This window comes from Dendrobates tinctorius, unplaced genomic scaffold, assembly GCF_039654945.1.
Source record: "Dendrobates tinctorius isolate UK_male_01 unplaced genomic scaffold, ASM3965494v1 ptg000150l, whole genome shotgun sequence".
NCBI classification, from domain to species: domain Eukaryota; kingdom Metazoa; phylum Chordata; class Amphibia; order Anura; family Dendrobatidae; genus Dendrobates; species Dendrobates tinctorius.
The window spans coordinates 10,131,103-10,150,133 of NW_027361817.1; positions in this window are offsets into that span (position 1 = coordinate 10,131,103).

The window sequence follows — 19,031 nt, forward strand, 5'->3', positions numbered from 1 at the left end:
ATCTTTTCCAGTGATTGGGATTCTCATGTGGAACATATCCGGACTGTGTTCCGGATTTTGAGGGAAAATACTCTGTATGTTAAGGGATCGAAGTGTCTCTTTGGTGTGCAGAGGATTTTGTTTTTAGGATTCATTTTGTCCCCGTCTGCTATTGAAATAGACCCGACCAAGGTACAGGCCATTTATGATTGGGTTCAGCCCACTTCTTTGAAGGCTCTCCAGAAGTTTTTGGGTTTTGCTAATTTCTGATGAAAAGTTATAAGTAATTTTTCTGGTATTGTTAAGCCACTGACTGATTTGACCAAAAAGGACGCTGATTTGGTGAATTGGTCTCCAGAGGCAGTCTCGGCATTTCAGGAGCTTAAGCGGAGATTCGCTTCTGCTCCGGTTCTACGGCAACCTGATGTCTCACTCCCATTTCAGGTGGAGGTAGATGCTTCTGAGATTGGTGCAGGAGCTGTTTTGTCCCAAAAAGACCCTGTGACTTCTAAGATGAATCCCTGTGCCTTCTTTTCTCAAAAGTTCTCCCCATCTGAATGCAACTATGACGTGGGGAATCGGGAATTGTTGGCCATGAAATGGGCATTTGAAGATTGGAGACATTGGTTGGAGGGAGCTAGACATCAAGTTGTGGTCCTCACTGACCACAAGAATTTGATTTATCTTGAATCAGCCAAACGCTTGAATCCTAGACAGGCTAGGTGGGCCTTGTTTTTCACGCGTTTTAATTTTGTGGTCTCCTTTCTTCCGGCCACTGAGAATGTTAAGGCGGACACCCTTTCTAGGAGTTTCTTTGCAGATTCTCTTGATGTGACCAAGCACTACCATTATAAATGAGGGTGTAGTTATTTTTGCCATCTCACCTGATTTGAGACGTGCCCTGGAGGGATTTCAGGAGGACAAACCTGAGTGTTGCCCTATGGGAAAATTGTATGTCACTGACCAGTGGAGGAAAAGAGTAATGTCTGAAATTCTTTGCTCCACATTGGCTGGTCATCCAGGTATTTTTAGGTATTTTTGGTACCAGAGATTTGGTGAGTCGGTCTTTTTGGTGGCCTGCCTTATCTCGTGATGTCAGGAATTTTGTGCAGCCCTGTGGGACTTGTTCTCATTCCAAGCCCTTATCTCAATGGATTTTATTTCTGATCTTCCTGTCTCTAAGAGAATGACTGTTATCTGGGTGATCTGTGATAGATTTTCTAAGATGATCCATCTTGTACCACTCCCAAAGTTGCCATCTTCTTCTGAGTTGGTGCCCTTGTTTTTGCAACAGGTGGTTCGTTTGCACAGGATTCCTGAGAGCATTGTGTCAGACAGAGGAGTCCTGTTTGCTTCCAGATTTTGGAGAGCTTTTTGTTCCAAACTGGGAATTCAGCTATCTTTCTCCTCTGCATTTCATCCTCAGACCAATGGGCAGACTGAGAGAACAAACCAGACTTTGGAATCCTATTTGAGATGTTTCATATCTGATGATCAAGATGACTGTGTCTCATTTTGCCCTTGGCCAAATTCGCGCTAAACAATACGGCTAGTTCTGCTACTTTGATGTCACCTTTTTTCTGTAACTTTGGGTTTCATCCTCGATTTTCTTCAGGGCAGGTGGAATCTTCGGCCTGCCCAAGTGTGGATTATGTGGGAGAGAGAATGCCGCAGATTTGGGACCAAGTAGTGGATAAGTTTTTCCACTCTCAGGAAAAGACCCAACTGTTTTCCAACCCGCATAGGACCATTGGTCCCGGTTTAAAGTGGATGATATGGTTTGGTTGTCTTCAAAAAATATTCCTATGAAGTTTGCGTCTCCAAAATTCAAGCCAAGATTCATTGGACCTTATAAGATTTTGGAAATCCTTAACCCCGTTTCTTTCCATTTGGCTCTTCCAGTTATGTTTAAGATTCGTAACGTTTTTCATAAATCTTTGTTGAAGAGGTTTGTGGAGCCAGTAGTTCCCATGGTGACGCCCCCTGACCCTCTATTAGATAAAGGTATTTTGGAGTATGAGGTAGAGAAGATATTGGATTCTCATTTGGCTAGACAGAGACTCCAGTACTTGGTCAAGTGGAAGGGTTATGGCCAGGAGGATAATTCTTGGGTCTCTGCTTCTGACATTCATGCCGAGAGATTGGTTCGTGCTTTTCACCGGGCCCATCCTGACTGGCCTGGTGGCATGGATAAGGGTTCGGTGACCCCTCCTCAAGGGTGTGTACTGTTGTGAATTTGTGAATTCTCTTTCAGGGCTCCCTTTGCTGGTTACTGGAGGTAGTGGAACTGGCCAGATTGACAAAGGTCTGCCACCTGATGATGACGATTGGAGATCTGGGGTTACTGATTGAAGTTTTTAAGTCAGCAGACTTCCTTCAATCCCTGCTGGTGATTTCTTTCCTGTGCATTCTGAGGTCTGATGTCTCCTGCTCTGATCTGCATTGTTCAGCTAAGTGGTTCATTTGCTAATCCTTTGCATCTGATCTGGTTTTGTCTATCTCTGCTTGTTGTGCAGGTTCAGCTTGCTCATGCTGGGGCCTGTGCTGGACCACCACTTCGTATGTTACTGCTTGTGTCAGTTTGTTCAGTCCCCTGTAATATTGGTCTCTTTTGCATTGCTTTCAGTTTATACCGGAGTGCTGATATAGTGGAGTATAGTGAATAGTTTTTTGTACATCAGACGTGTTGGATTTTTCAGGGTTTTTTGCGTGATTGCAGACAGTGTCTTTCCTTTCCTATCCTATTTAGTCAGTTTGGGCCCCATCATTTGCTCAGTCTATTTTTCTGCCTGCGTTTGATCTTGTCTCACTGACAATATATGTTTGGGGGCTATCTATTCCTTTGGGGTCTGCTCCGGGGAAGTTTAGATTTCACCTTTCTTGCTTTAGGCTTAGTTAGCTCTAAGGCTGTGCCGAGGCGGCTAGGTAATCGTAGGTACGCTCCGCGGCTACTGCTAGTTGTGTGGATAGGATCAGGGGTCTAAAATCCACTTAGATACCAACCTCTCTGGTTTTCTTGTGGCTTAGCCTGTTCCTGCCATCCTCCTCGGTGACCCACTCATAACACCGCACAGACACAGTCCAGAAGTTAATGCTCAGGAAATAATAGTATCAAAATTCTTATGGACCCCTGCAGTTCCAGAAATGTGTAACTCCTCTCTTAGAAGTCTGGTCAGTAGGTAAGCACAGCCAGTAATAGGACACAACAGAGGGGACTGAAGGCAGCTGGAAATGATGAGGAAGAGCACAGAGTAAACAAGCAGCAGTAGGAACTACAGAAGCAAGTCAGAAGCCACCAGCAAACAAAATACTCAGGCAAGGAGGATATTCCATCCCGGACTTAAATAGCAGGACAGACAGGAAGTTCAAGGAAAGGATGAAGTACCAGACTCCATCTTGGACAAGGGCAAAACAGGCTCCATGGAACATCTAGTAACCTTACATCAGCCAAAAAGCCAGGTAATCTCCCAGAATGGGAGACAACTGGAAGACACTGCAGGCTGTTAGGGCTGTCAGTCAAAATACTGACAGCTAAGCATGTCCCTACCTTAGATTGGGTGATTGGGAAGGGGTTATCTTTGTTCTATAGCAATGTTTTATAGTCATCTGTCTGATAGATAGCTGTTTAATGAATAAATAGACTTCCCTGTGGTTGAATTCTTGTTCATTAGAATTTTGTAAACTTTAGCTTTTACTCTGAGACTTGCTTGGGGTGTACTAATTTTACACGGTCATATGTGTGATGACTAGTGTTGAGCATTCTGATACTGCAAATATCGGGTATCGGCCAATATTCGCGGTATCGGAATTCCGATACTGAGTTCTGATACTTTTAGCATATCGAATACCGGAATCGGAACTTCCCATAATGCTATGAGCCAGTTTGATTTGATTCAGCCAATGAGGAATCCTAAGAAGTGTGGGCACATCCTGTTAGGCATGTAGGCATGTTAACTAATGGCATGGCTGTGATTGGCTGCTGAAATGATGTCAAGATGCACTATAAAAGCCGCCACCGCCATTTTGGGTTCACTCTGCTGTGAATTCAGTTAGGGACAGGATGCTGCTCTTCTGACTCTGACAGACAGTTAGAGATAGCGATTTGCTATATTGTGCTTTACCCAGGCTACTTTAGCAACCCCTGTGTGAAGCTTTCTTTTGCCTTGCAGGGCTGTTCACAGCTGTCTGCAAGGTCTCTGTGTGTGAGTGCAGCTCACGGTGTAGTGTGTTCTGCAGCCACCTCTGGTTGTACGCCGCTCAGCGTGCGTCACTGCCTCATACATATTTTTTGTTTTATTGCTGCTCATTTTTACTGATTTCTCCTATTAGTGTGCATCCATCCGTATCCATCTACATTGGTTGCAAACACTATATAGGAGTAGATAGCGGAGCCTTTCTGCAGCCTTTCAGTGCTAGTGCACAGTTCTCTGCACTGTTCACGGCTGTCTGTGAGGTCTCTGTGTGTGAGTGCAGCTCACGCTGTAGTGTGTTCTGCAGACACCTCTGGTTCTAGTCCGCTCAGCATGCGTCACTGCCTCATACATTGTCCTTTTTTGCTGTAGTGCTGCTTATTTTTCCTGAATTTCTCTTATAAGTGTGCTTCCATCTGTATCCAGCTAGATTGGTTGCAAACACTATATAGGAGTAGATAGAGGAGCCTTTTTGGCTGGCTTGTGCCCTGCAGCCCCAGCCAGATTAGTATTATCCTATTTTTTGGAGCCTCATCTATTGCATTGTAGGTTACCTTCCTGCATTTTAATAGCTCCAAAAAGTTTGTGATACTATCGCTTTTACATCTTTGGTCACATCCTTTCTGTTTTTTTGAAAAAAAACCCACGTAAATAAAGTTCACCAAACACTCCACTTTACAGTTATATAGGCCACATTAGCTCATATTAAAGTGTAGTCCACACACTTTATAAAATTAGTGTTTCTTATACATGTTAGCAGCTGTTCAGGAATAAGCACACTAAGCCCTTAGTACTTTTCTGCCTATCTTTATCAGTCTACCAAGATGAAGAAGGCAGAGAGTAAGGCACGTGGTCGTGGGCGTCGAGTTTCAGCAGGGAGAGGACGTGGGGATTCTGTGCCTGCTGTGGGCACCAGTGACTCAGCATCCCTCAGTTTTAACAGGGAACAGTCCTTTATGCGCAGCTTTGTAGGAGCTCGCCATACCTCACTGCTGTGGGAGGAACAAATTGAAGCCGTTGTCGGATGGATGGCAGCTAATGCATCGACTTCAATTACTTCCACATCCTCTCAGGTCCAGAGCACTGAAGAGCAACAATCTGTCCCTTCACCACCTGCCAAATTGCCCAGACAGACAGAGAGCCCTGGACAGGAGCCATCTCATTCTCTACTTCTGTTCTCTGAATCTCTTGGCTTGGAAAGAGGGGGCCAGCCAAGCAGCATTCTAGAATGTGAAGAAGAGCTAGTATGCAGTGATGCGCAACAGCTTTGTCTCTCTGAATCTGAAGAGGCCGGTGGGCCAGTGCCTATGGTCAGCACATCTCAGTACACATCTGATGATCAGACTCAGGTGCCACTTTCTGGTGCGTACTGTGCTGGTGAGACTACCCAGGAGAAGCAGGTGTTTGAATAGGGTAGTGTAAATGATGAGGTCCTTGACCCATCATGGCGTGAGGAACAGAAAGGTGGTGGGAGCAGCTCTGAGGAAGAGATTCCCCAAACGGCCAAGACAGGAGGGAGAGGGAGGGGGCAGACTTAGTTGCCTGTAGCCTCCACTTCGGCACCCATTAGGAGCATTCCAAAACCCAAAACGGGTGCTCCCAGAACTTGCAGTGCGTGGTCCTTTTTTGACACAGTTGCAGATGACATTTGCTTTGTCAAATGCAAGCTGTGTAATCAGAAAGTCAAAAGAGGGAAAAGTGTCAGCAACCTCAATACCACAAATATGTGGAAACATGTGCGGACCAAGCACGTGGTGGCGTTACAAAGACACACTGAAGACGTAGGCCAAACTACAGCACCACCTACCACCTCTTCAGCTCGTGTTGTAGCCTCTTCCTCCAGCTCACACACAGCTGGTTTGGCTTCCTTACAGGATCGCCATGGAAGATCTTCTGGCACTATTGTACAGAGACCCAGTGTATTTACACCCACAGCACCACGTTTCCTGTCATCCTCACACTCACAGGCCACTCTACAGCCATCGGTAGCACAGGCATGGGAGAAAAGGCGGCCATACTCGGCAAACCATCCCCGAGCACAGGTTCTGAATGCTGGCATTGCAAAACTATTGGCCCTTGAAATGCTCTCATTCAGGCTGGTGGAGACTGACACCTTCCGTAACTTCATTGCATTGGCAGTCCCACAATACAATGTGCCCAGCTGCTTTTATTTCAGCAGGCAAGCCGTCCCTGCCCTGCAAAAGCATGTGGAGGGAAAAATTTAACATGCGCTACTAAACGCCGTCAGTAGCAAGGTCCACCTGACCACCGATGCGTGGACCAGTAACCATGGACAGGGTCGATACCTTTCCCCCACTGCCCATTGGGTAAATGTTGTGGAGCCGGGTACAGATCTTGAGATTGGTGCTGTACGTGTTCTGCCAACTCCAAGGATTGCAGAAATTCAGTCTGTACACATTGACTCCTCCTCATACTCCAGTTCCTCAGAATCAGCGCTGCAGGAGCCGTCACGGTCTACCTCCACATGGACCCATGAACGCTTACCTGTTACAACCGATATGAGCACAGCCGTGGCCAAACGTCAATAGGCCGTACTGAAATTAATTTCTTTGGGGAATCGAAACCACACAGCGCAGGAGCTCTGGAATGCCATCAAGCAGGAGAGCGACGTGTGGTTTGTGCCAGCGAATCTACAGCCAGGCTTGGTAGTGTGTGACAATGGCTGAAATCTGGTGGCACATGTGCTCAACTTGGTTGTGCAGGGTTTTTTGAGGGACTATCCGGATCTTGATGCACTGCTGCACAAGATCCGCGTTCCAGCATGGCAAGATCGCGCATTGCAGCTCTGCAGCGCCGATTCCGCCTTCCAGAACATCGCATCATATGTGACCTACCCACCAGGTGGAATGCAACGTTACATATGTTGGAGCGGTTGTGTGAGCAGCAGGCAGCAGTAATGGAGTACCAGCTGCATCAGGCGCAAACAAGTCACACTGTGCGCCGTTCACACTTCACCACCACTGAGTGGGCCTCTATGAAGGACATCTGCCACGTTTTGCGTGCCTTCGATGATTCCACGTGGATGGCGAGTGCAGATGATACACTAGTCAGCATGACTGTCCCCCTTATCTGCCTGCTTCAAAAAACACTGCAAGCACTAAGGGAGGAGGTTTAGGAAGAGGTGGAGGATGAGGAATCACAAATGCCATCTGCTTCTGGACAATCTGCGCAATGTGGTTCCTCACAAAGGCCTAGGCAGGGGACACTTTGTGAGGAGGATGAGGAGGAGTCAATGGAAGAGGAAGACATCTCTCCAGAGGAGGGAGGTGCACAATGCTCTAGTAGTCAGTATGTAGAGCGAGGGTGGGGTGATTCAGAGCAGGCAGAGATGACGCCTCAAGCAGGGGACAGTGTTTCTTGGCCAGTTGGGAGTCTGCAGCACATGGTTGATTTCATGCTGCAGTGCCTGAGAAACGACCGCCGCATCGCCCACATTCTCAACACGGCTGATTATTGGGTGTACACCCTCCTAGATCCTCGCTACAGGGACAACTTACAAAGCCTCATAACACCGTTGAACCGGGAGCGTAAAATGCGGGAGTACCAAGACACACTGGTGCATTCCATCATGTTCTCCATTCCACCCGAGAGCAGTGCTGCTAGTGCTTTACAAAGCAGCTCTGTACGTCGAGGCAGTGGAGGAAGCTCTGCACAAGGGAGCAGAAGCAGCACCTCAGCACAAGGCAAGACCAGTATGGCCCAAATGTGGCAAAGTTTTGTGTGCCCGCCACAAATGTCTACATCATCACAGACGGCTCCAGTCAGCAGGAGGCAATGTTTCCGTCAAATGGTGACAGACTACATGTCTTGCCCTCTCAGTGTACTCCCAGACGGTTCTTCCCCCTTAAAGTTTTGGGTCTATAAGCTGGATACGTGGCCATAGCTTAGCCAGTATGCATTGGAGGTGCTGGCTTGCCCTGCTGCCAGTGTATTATCGGAACACGTCTTTAGTGCCGCAGATGGTGTACTAACAGACCGTCGCATGCGACTATCCTCCGATAACGTTGACCGGCTTACTTTTCTGAAGTAACGCCAGCTGTTCCCCTGCTGTGTGTCCGGCATTATCTCCTGCTCCCTCCACATTCATCCCAATATCAGATATTAAACTTGCTCCAATTAGGCCTTAGCCTACTCCATGATTGACCCTGGGCTCCAACACCACCAGTTGTTGCTCAGAAGTGCCGTCTGCACAGAGAAAAACACTAGCTCCTTTGTTAGTGGGGTTCAGTAACGTCAGCTGCTCCCCTGCTGTGTGTCCGGCAATTTCGCCTGCTCTGTCCACATTCACACTACTCCTGATTTTAAACTTGCTCCATTTAGGCCTCTGGCTACACTCTGTTTCTACTGTAATCCCTGGGTTCCAACACAGCCAGTTGCTGCTCAGAAGTGTCTTTGGCACAGGTACTCCCTCCTGCCCAGCCTTGTTCCAGCATGCCAGCTGTTTCCGGGTAGTGTCAATGTCACTTTGGCACCAATACATTGTCCTCTCGTGTTGCGGTCGGGTTAGCCGACTCTATGGTGCCTGCAGTTTAGGTGCTTCCTATGTGGGTTGCGTGATCTGGCAATAAAGGCTGTTTCCATAGTGCCAATAGTACAAGCACCCCCTGTAGGACTGAGTGTTTTGGTAACTGCGGCCGGCTCGTGGCCTTGCAGCGTTGTTTTTCAGGGGTACTTTCTGCTACCCATCCAAGTTCCAGTACCGTCAGCTGGTTCTCGGCAGTGTCTTTCACACAGGTACTCCCTCCTGCCCAGCCTGGTTCCAGCATGCCAGCTGTTTCCGGGAAGTGTCAACGTCACTTTGGCACCAATACGTTGTCCTGTCGTGTTGCGGTCGGGTTAGCCGACTCTATGGTGCCTGCAGTTTCAGTGCTTCCTATGTGGGCTGCGGGATCTGGCAATAAAGGCTGGCTCCGTAGTGCCAATAGGACAAGCACCCCCTATAGGACAGAGGGTTTCGGTTAGCTGCGGCCGGCTTGCGGCCTTGCAACGTTGTTTTTCAGGGGTACCTTCTGCTGCCCCTCCGGGTTCCAGCACCGCCAACTGGTTCCCGGCAGTGCCTTTGGCTTAGGTGCCTCCATCTCGGTATCAAAGTTCAAGCAACGTCTGCTGGTCCTTGGTAGCATTTTCTAGTACAGGTACCTCCTGCTTAGTAACCGATTTCCAGCACCGTCAACTGTTCCTCGGTAGTGCCTTTGGCTCTTGTTCCTTCTGCTGCCCCTCCGGGTTCCAGCATCGTCAGCTGGTCCTCGGTAGTGCCATTGGCTCTTGTTCCTTCTGCTGCCCCTCTGGGTTTCAGCACCGTCAGCTGGTTCTCGGCAGTGCCTTTGGCTTAGGTGCCTCCATCTCGGTATCCGAGTTCCAGCAACGTCTGCTGGTCCTTGGAAGTGCTTTCTAGCACAGGTACCTCCTGCTTAGTAACTGGGTTGCAGTACCGTCAGCTGGTCCTCGGTAGTGCCATTGGCTCTTGTTCCTTCTGCTGCCCCTCCGGGTTCCAGCACCGTCAGCTGGTTCTCGGTAGTTCCATTGGCTCTTGTTCCTTCTGCTGCCCCTCCGGGTTCCAGCACCGTCAGCTGGTTCTCGGCAGTGCCTTTGGCTTAGGTGCCTCCATCTCGGTATCCGAGTTCCAGCAATGTCTGCTGGTCCTTGGTAGTGCTTTCTAGCACAGGTAACTCCTGCTTAGTAACCGGGTTCCAGTACCGTCAGCTGGTCCTCGGTAGTGCCATTGGCTTTTGTTCCTTCTGCTGCCCCTCCGGGTTCCAGCACCATCAGCTGGTCCTCGGTAGTTCCATTGGCTCTTGTTCCTTATGCTGCCCCTTCGGGTTCCAATACCATCAGCTGGTTCTCGGCAGTGCCTTTGGCTTAGGTGCCTCCATCTCTGTATCTGAGTTCCAGCAACATCTGCTGGTCCTTGGTAGTGCTTTCTAGCACAGGTACCTCCTGCTTAGTAACCGGGATCCAGTACTGTCAGCTGGTCCTCGGTAGTGCCATTGGCTCTTGTTCCTTCTGCTACCCATCCAGGTTCCAGTACCATCAGCTGGTTCTCGGCAGTGCCTTTGGCTTTGGTGCCTCCATCTCGGTATCTGAGTTCCAGCAACGTCTGCTGGTCCTTGTAGTGCTTTCTAGCACAGATACCTCCTGCTTAGTAACCATGTTCCAGTACCGTCAGCTGGCCCTCGGTAGTGCCATTGGCTCTTGTTCCTTCTGCTGCCCCTCCGGGTTCCAGCACCGTCAGCTGGTTCTCGGCAGTGCCTTTGGCTTAGGTGCCTCCATCTCGGTATCAGAGTTCCAGCAACGTCTGCTGGTCCTTGGTAGTGCTTTCTAGCTCAGTTATCTCCTGCTTAGTAACTGGGTTCCAGTACCGTCAGCTGGTCCTCGGTAGTGCCATTGGCTCTTGTTCCTTCTGCTGCCCCTCCGGGTTCCAGCACTGTCAGCTGGTTCTCTGCAGTGCCTTTGGCACGGGTACTCCCTCCTGCCCAGTCTGGTTCCAGCACGCCAGCTGTTTCTGGGAAGTGTCAACGTCACTTTGGCACCAACACGTTGTCCTGTCGTGTTGCGGTCGTGTTAGCCGACTCTATGGTGCCTGCAGTTTAGGTGCTTCCTATGTGGGCTGCAGGTTCTGGCAATAAAGGCTGGTTCCGTAGTGTCAAAAGGACAAGCGCCCCCTGTAGGACTGTGGGTTTCGGTAACTACGGCCAGCTCGCGGCCTTGCAACGTTGTTTTTCAGGGGTACCTTCTGCTGCCCCTCCGGTGTTCCAGCACCGTCAGCTGGTTCTCGGCAGTGCCTTTGGCTTAGGTGCCTCCATCTCGGTATCTGAGTTCCAGCAACGTCTGCTGGTCCTTGGTAGTGCTTTCTAGCACAGGTACCTCCTGCTTAGTAACCGAGTTCCAGTACCGTCAGCTGGTCCTCGGTAGTGCCATTGGCTCTTGCTCCTTCTGCTACCCATCCGGGTTCCAGTACCGTCAGCTGGTTCTCGGCAGTTCCTCAGCCTTCTTGTACCTTCTGCTACATTTCCAAGCTCAAGCTTTTTGAAATGGTTCTTGGTAATCTCTCTGGATCTCCCTGATGACGACCCTGAAGACCACCCCAAAGAAGACCAAAGAGATGACCCTGAAGAAGATGACCAAGAGGGCAAAGAACATGAAGACAACCACCAAGATACAGAACAACAAGAGACAGAAGACCAAGAAGCAGAAGAACAAAAAGCAGAACAAAAAGCAGAAGAACATTAAGGATAAGAATGAAAATCAGAGCAAAAGATATTATCTAAATTATAAGCAGAAGAAGACTAAGCAGTGTATGGGGGTGAGTCCGTTTCTCCTCGTGGTGCCCCTGGAAAATGCCTGCTGCTGCAGGCCAAGCTGAACGCGGACAAATCCTGTTGTAAATCTTTTGTGACAGGCAGAACGGAAGGTGTAATCTTCAAACTTTTATAGATAACAACTACAGGAATGACTGTCACAAATAAGAATATGATGAAGAAGAAGAATAGGAAGAAGATGAAGTAGAATATGAAGAAGAATAATAGTTGAATAAGAAGAATATGAAGAATGTAAAAAAAGAATAATAGGAAGAAGGTGAAGAAGAAGATGAATAAGATGAAGAAGAAGTTGATGAAAACGATGCTGCTGCTGCTGCTGCTGAGGATCATGAAGGAGAAAGTGTGGGAGAGTAAAAAAGAAGGTGAAGAGCATGGAAGTAGTGAAACATACATATCTGACAAAATATAATAAAGGTTAACATAGTCAATATCTTTGTAACTCCGAACATCTTAAAAAAAAATGTATTCCTGCTATTCCATTTGATTGGGCTAAACCTCTATGCCTTTAATGTCTCCTCCACCTCCCCCAATACATTCTACATTATTCTTAGTTGTTTTTCTTCATGTAGAATTAACCTACAAGGAAAGAAAGGGTTTATTTTAATTCTGACATTTGAGTCCCTTTGACTTGCATTGGTTTCCTGTATCGGAATCGGCGATATCCGATACTTTTTGGGTATCGGTCCGATCCAATCCGATCCGATATTTCACGATATCGGAAGGTATCGCTCAACACTAGTGACGACCCTTGGCGCAGGTTGCGAGCTTGCATATCTTGGCCAAAATATTGACCAATGACTCACATATTTATATGAATTTTCTGCACTATATTTTTCAGGGTGCAGCCATGCCCAGCATTTTTGGTTGTGTAAACTCGGGTGTCTGTTCACATGGGATTCATTTAGATAGTATTGGGCAGCTCACATGATCTAATAATATGGGAGTCACTAATAGTCTGTAAACCAGATGCTGTGCATTACCTGTATGTGAATAGCAACCTATACAAGCAACTTTTCTGCAATCATATACTAAGCAATCACCCCTTCCATGAATTGGTAGGCTGTGAGTGGTTGTTTTATCAGTATTTTGCACCTGTGTTGCTGCCATCTTTACTACATGGGTTTGCTGCATCCTGAGAGTGCATTTATTCAGAGACCTGGGCAGGAAAGCGGTGCTGCCCCTTTTCTGCTGTATTTTGGTGGATTTTTAGTCCTCTTTTTGTGGCTTTGTTATTAAAATTTGTGTACTTATTTTAGCACCATGGACTTGAATGAAATTGTTAGTAAAATTTTGTTTTTGGGTGTGTAAAATAAGAAATCTTGTTTGCAACCAATGGCCCACATTTGTAATATTATTTTGTACTGTGGTATCACAAAGTTAATTCTGAAATGAAACTAAAGGTGTTCTAACAAATCTGCTGGCGTGTACTCATTAATGCTGAGCACTGATGAATGAGGTTTAACACAGATAAGTGTAAGGCTATGCACATGGGAAGGAGAAACAGATGCTACAATTACTTACTAAATGGGAAACTGCTGGGGAAATCAGACATGGACAAATACTTAGGCATCTTAGTCAATAAGAAGCTAAATTGGAGTGCCCAGTGTCAGGCAGCTGCCACCAAAGCAAATAGGGTCATGGGATGCATTAGAAGATGTCTGGGGACACAAGATGAAAACATAATTCTCCCTCTGTACAAATCACTCGTCAGACCACACTTGGAGTATTGTGTGCAATTTTGGACGCCGGTGCTCAAGAAAGACATTACTGAACTTGAAAGGGTTCAAAGGCGGGCTACTAAAATGATAAATGGAGTTGGTTCACTACAATACCTAGAAAGGTTATCAAAATTAGGGCTATTTACTCTAGAAAAGAGAAGACTTAGGGGAGACCTAATATATATGTACAAGTATATCAGAGAGCAATACAGAGATCTCTCCAATGAACTGTTTGTACCAAGAACTGTGACAAGAACAAGGGGGCATTCTCTTTGTTTGGAGAAAGGACAATTTCTGCACCAGCATAGAAGAGGGTTCTTCACGGTAAGAGCAGTGAGGCAGCTATGATGTTGTAGCCCTCCACAGGTAGGGCTGTAGTCCCAGGGCAAAGATGTTAAATAAATAGTAAAAGTGGCTGTAAACGTTGGGGTGCAAATAAAAGAGAGAAAGACACAGAGAGTGCAGTTTCTTTACCTTTTACTGGTAATAGGTTGCAGTCCGGAGTACCACATACAGGTGATGGAATGAGTCTGGCTCACCTGGAGGCATTCAGGGGATCCACCTTGCCAGGTGGGGATTTAGGACCTTCCTTTCTGCGCTTTGTGTGTGGGTCTCCGCTGTATATAACTATGCTGCGACCCTCTATTCATGATGGTTTCACTAACCTGTACGGCTGTCAGCGTGAGCCTATTCCACAGGTACTATTCTCTTCACCGTCAGCCCCGGGCTCCTTATCTGCTGACGTGCCCTCAGATGTTCAATGTGCACAGGAATTTACAATCCCCTGTACTTTCAGATTCGGCTATCAGGACTTACAGCTCCTGTCAACCTAGGACTCTGATGTCCCTTTTCTCTTTATTAGCGCTTCACTCAGGGGTCTGCTATATGCAGTATTTTAGCTTCCCTAAAAGACGCGATCCACAAACATTTTTCGCAGCCTGTTATTGCGGTACACCACAAAAAATGCGGCGATACAGCAGGCAAAAACGGGCCGCAATAACGGACCGCAAAAAATGCGGTAACTGCAAAACCACCCTTACGGTAATTTATGAATGCCATTGCAAAAAAAGAAATAAAATTAAGATAGTGCTTGAGTTTCTATGAGCAGCGGAATCTAATATCAAGAAACTGCATCAGAACAAATGATTATTGCTGGTGACTTAGTAGTAAAAAAAAAAAATAAATTAATTTAGAGTTAACATTCACAGGTTAAAAGCAAAATTTCCCCACTTCACACACAAAGGAATTCACTTCCATTAGAATTTTCTTTTCAGTTCTCAAATTTACAACTCTTCAATCAGCTGTATGCTTTTGATACACTCTCCTGATAATTAACACTGCCACTCTCAGAATTCAAACAATGATATTTCTATTCCTTTTCTTTACTTTGGACGCACTCTGTATGTCTTTTTCGGCTGGTACTTACGAATCTTAGAAGTACTGACTTCGTCCAGATGATTTTGCCCACACAGAGGCTGTATGCGCGCGCGATCACTGGCGGATGTCAACTTATTCTGTCAGCTGACACCCGACACTAAGTGCAGGAGAAGAGCCCACTTTAATCCCCTAAATACTGTGATCACAAGCAAACGTAGAATTTAAAAGGCAGGCAGAGAAAGGGAACTTCCTCTTCCCTCCGATTGGCACTCCCGCAAAATCATCAGAATCATTGCCATGGTGACCCGATATCATCATTTGGGTCACCAGGCTATGGCCAGCCTCTCAGATTGTGCTCAAAGCATGGTCTCAGGGGCTTGTGTCAGTGCAGCATTGACAGTAAGGGTATGCGCACACGCTGTGGATTCTGCTGCGGATCTGCAGCGGTATTGGCTCTGCGGGTCCGCAGCAGATTCTGCTGCATTGTACAGTACCTTTATTTCCTATGGAAAAAAAAAAAACGCTGTGCACATGCTGCGGATTTTTCCGCGCGGTTTTGCTGCGGTTTACAATCCGCAGCATGCCAATTCTTTTGTGCAGAACCCCTGCGGTTTCACACCTCATCCATTATGAGGTGTGAAACCGCAGGGCCAAACTGCAGGCAAATCCGCAGATAAACCGCAGGACTTTAGTGCTGCGGATTTATCTGCGGATTTCACTTCAAAATCCGCAGAGCCACATACCCTTATAATCCTTTGCAATGCTCGTGCTTGGCTGCTGAAAGTGAAAGTCTCATAGTTGAACTAAGTAAAAAAGTAAAAACAAAGTTTAACCCCTTCACACCCGAGCCTGTTTTTGCCTTCGTGGCCGGGCCAATTTTTTCAATTCTGACCAGTGTCACTTTATGAGGTCATAACTCTAGAACGCTTCAACGGATCCTACTGACATTGGGATCCTACTGATTCTGACATTGTTTTCTCATGACATATTGTACTTCATGATGGTGGTAAAATTTTTTAGATATGAGCTGCGCTTATTTGTTAAAAAAATCAAAATTTGGCGAAAATTTAGAAAATTTTGCAATTTTCAAACTTTTAATTTTTATGCCCTTAAATCAGAGAGTGATATCACACAAAATAGTTAATAAATAACATTTCCCACATGTCTACTTTACATCTGCACAATTTTGGAAACATAATTTTTTTTTTTAGGAAGTTATAAGGGTTAAAAGTTGACCAGCGATTTCTCATTTTTACAACAAAATTTGCAACACCATTTTTTTTAGGGACCACCTCACATTTGAAGTGAGTTTGGGGGGTCAATATGACAGAAAATACCCAAAAGTGACACCATTCTAAAAACTGCACCTCTCAATGTACTCAAAACCACATTCAAGAAGTTTATTAACCCTTCAGGTGCTTCACATGAATGAATGGAATATGGAAGGAAAAAATAAACATTTAACTTTTTTTCACAAACATTTTACTTCAAAACCATTTTTTTTTATTTTCACAAGTGTAAAAAGAGAAAATGAACCACAAAATTTTTTGTGCAATTTCTCCCGAATACTCCCGTATGTGGGGCTAAACCACTGTTTGAGCACACGGCAGAGCTCAGAATGGAAGGAGCGCCGTTTGACTTTTTCAATGCAGAATTGGCAGGAATTGAGATCGGATGCCATGTCCCATTTGGAGAGCCCCTGATGTACCTAAACAGTGGAAACCCCCAACAAGTGACCCCATTTTGGAAACTAGACCCCTTAAAGAACTTATCTAGATTTGTTGTGAACACTTTGAACCCCCAAGTGCTTCACAGAAGTTTATAACATAGAGCCATGAAAATAAAAAATCATTTTTTTTCCACAAAATGACCTTTTAGCCCCCAATTTTTATTTTCACAAGGGTAACAGGAGAAATTGGACCCCAAAAGTTGTTGTCCAATTTGTCCTGAGTACGCTGATACCCCATATGTGGAAGAAAACTACTTTTTGGGCACACAGTGGGGCTCGGAAGGGAAGTAGTGACGTTCTGGAATGCAGACTTTGATGGAATGGTCTGCGGGTGTCATGTGCGTTTGCAGAGCCCCTGATGTACCTAAACAGAGGAAATCCCCCAAAAGTGACCCCATTTTGGAAACTAGACCCCCCAAGGAACTTATCTAGATGTGTGGTGAGCACTTTGAACCCCCAAGTGTTTCAGTAAAGTTTATAATGTAGAGGCGTGAAAATAAAAAAATCATTTTTTTTCCACAAAAATGATCTTTTAGCTCCCAATTTTTATTTTCATAAGGGTAACAGGAGAAATTGGACCCTAAGAGTTGTTGTCCAATTTGTCCTGAGTACGCTAGTACCCCATATGTGGGAGAAAACTACTGTTTGGGCACACGGTGGGGCTCGGAAGGGAAGTAGTGACGTTCTGAAATGCAGACTTTGATGGAATGGTCTGCGGGCGTCATATTGCATTTACAGAGCCCCTGATGTACCTAAACAGTGGAAACCCCCAATTCTAATTCCAACCCTAACCCCAACACACCCCTAACCCTAAACTCAGCCCTAACCATAACCCTAACCACAAACCTAACACCAACACACCCATAACCTTAATCCCAGCCCTAGCCCTAACCCTAGCCCTAACCCTAGCCCTAACCCTTGCCCTAACCCTAACCCTAACCCTAACCCTAGCCCTAACCCTAACCCTAATCCTAGCCCTAGCCCTAGCCCTTGCCCTAGCCCTAGCCCTAACCTGTGTACCTGCTTTTTTCTTTTTTTTCTTTACTTTTTTTTTATTTTTGTGACAAGATCGCTGCGCTGCGATCTGACTCATAGTAACGCCACTTCTCCTCTGATCTCACACTGACAGATGATCAGAGGAGAAGCAGCGTTACTATGTGACAAGATCGCTGCCTGGCACACAGTAACGTGACTTCTCCTCTGATCTCACACTTACAGATGATCAGAGGTGAAGCAGCGTTACTGTGTGACAAGATCGCTGCCTGGCACAGCTGTGCCAGGCAGCGATCAGCTGTGCCAGGCAGCGATCTAGTCACACAGTAACGCTGCTTCACCTCTGATCATCTGTCAGTGTTAGATCAGAGGAGAAGCCGCGTTACAATGAGTGAGATCGCCGGGAAACAAGCAGCTTTCCCAGCGATCGCTCCCATTGGCTGCTGTGACGCTGACGTCATCAGGACCTGAACCAATCAGGTCTCGATGACGTCGGGGGTCCCAGCATGCATTGTGCACCGGGATCCCCGCGTTGTAAGGTATGTGGGGGTCCCGGGGGGCACAAAACCGCCGACAGTAGATAAATTTCGGCGCTGCACAAAGCCCAGCAAGCGCCAACGTTTATCTACTGTGGGCGGTCGTGAAGAGGTTAAAGAAAAAACATTATAAAACACTGTAAAACTTTTTTAAAAAAAATTAAATAATTATAAAATATGTATATTGTACTGTTTTTTTTACATAAAAATAGAAATGTAAAAAAAATGTACACAAGTTTGATATCACCGTGTCCCTGACAACCCACCCCATAAAACTGTCCCATGAGTTACCTCCTTAAGTGAACACCGTTAAAAAAAAAAACAAAGCAAAACAAACAAGCGGGGATAACCATGTTTTTTAATCATATTGCCGAACAAAAAGTGGAATGGAACATGATCAAAAACACAATTGTAAATACAAATGGTACTGCTGAAAACGTAGTTTTATCCCACAAAAAACAAGCTGCCACACAGTTCAATCAGTGGAAAATTAAAGTTATAGCTTTCAGAATACAGTGATGCAAAATAATTTTATCTATAAAATAGTTTGTATCAAGTAAAAGTGCCAAAACATAAAAAACTATGTAAATGTGGTATCGCTGTAATCGTACTGACCTGAAGAGTTAAGCTGCTTTATCAATTTTACCACACGCAGAACGGCATAAAAAAAACAACAATTCTTGAGTTGCTGGTTTTTGTTCATTGTATCTCCCAAAAATCAGAATAGAAAGTGAACAAAAAATGTTATGTGACGAAATACGGTATCGGTGAAAACATCAACTCGTCCCACATAAAACAAGCCACACATGAATCTGTCGGAAGAAATATGTTAAAATTATAGCTTTTGAAATATGGCAATGCAAAAGCTTTTTTTGGTGTGTGATGCATCCAAACCTAAAAAAATGACATAAATCTGGTATCGCTGTTATCGCACTGTCCCAAAGAATAAAGCCACTTAAGCATTTATACAGCACAAGGAATGGTGTAAAAAATAAATAAAACCAATTCTTCACCTGATGTTGAATTTTTCATTCTGCCTCCTAAAGATCACAGAAGGGCTCAGCTCTCAATTATCCTTCGCTCTGCACTGAGGGTTTTGCTGTAATTTTCTAAAATACGTGATTCAGAAGGAACTCCTGGAGGAAGATTCCCTGATGAGGCAGATTGAG